This window comes from Hylaeus volcanicus, chromosome 6 (assembly GCF_026283585.1).
Source record: "Hylaeus volcanicus isolate JK05 chromosome 6, UHH_iyHylVolc1.0_haploid, whole genome shotgun sequence".
Lineage (NCBI taxonomy): Eukaryota > Metazoa > Arthropoda > Insecta > Hymenoptera > Colletidae > Hylaeus > Hylaeus volcanicus.
In genome coordinates, this window is record NC_071981.1 from 23,535,987 (window position 1) to 23,536,863 (window position 877).

The 877-nt window shown below is 42.8% G+C and overlaps 1 protein-coding gene across 1 annotated transcript in view; it reads left to right on the forward strand.

The window, feature by feature from the left end:
• LOC128878633 (uncharacterized) overlaps positions 1-877 on the forward strand; it is an 8,617-nt gene that overhangs the window by 1,688 nt on the left and 6,052 nt on the right. The gene's annotated exons all lie outside the window — the stretch shown is intronic.

Sequence of the window (877 nt, forward strand, 5' to 3'; positions counted from 1 at the left end):
GAGTCAAATAAGAACACGAAACGTAGGGTACGGGATTGGTCGCGTAGTTAAAGCGGTCGACTGTGGATCCGAGAATCGTAGGTTCGAACCCCGGTGCCTTATTTTTCGTTTAGACTCCTACGTTAATAACTTTATTTATCTGTAAAAATAAAAAATACTGACAGCGCAAGGAAATTTTTACTCACGCGGGTGAAACCCGACATATCTATTGTAGCACGTCCCTGAGAAACAACGTCGCGCGTACGATCGCCGGCTCGGCCGTCGAGCCTAGACCGGTAGTGGGGATGCAGGAGGTGGTGCTTCAGGAATCGGGCCGAAATGTGCGAGTAATTTCGAGCACTGACTATACAGTATACAAGTACCAGCGAACAATCAACTTCGATACTAGAGATGGTGGTCTTCATTGTGTACATATTTGCGCACAACACGGGTGCTTGTCGCGCGTTGAAAATGTTTTCATTTTAATGAACTGAATGTTTACTGATCGCTGTTCGCGAGCGAGGGTACGAAAAAGGCAGTTGCAAAAGTAAACAAGGATTCATTGTGTGTCTACGTAAACTCATTTCCATTCTATTTACGTTCGAGGACGAATGTTCTAATAACCCTTAGACGGCCGCGCGGGGGTTCATTTAGAAGCCCCCTCGTTATATCGTTGACAACTTGTTGACTTCGTTGAATTAATACTTGGCGTTTTAGGTAACCCTTTCTTTTAACCTGTTCGATCCTACGCCGTGGTTACAAGTTTTTTAAGTTATCGACTGAAATTGAATAACCGAATAATCGATTCGATTAAGGATTAATCGAGTGGTGATATTATATACAGGGTGTTCAAAAAAAAAAAAAAAATCATTCAATATTTGTATGGTGTACAGGGCAC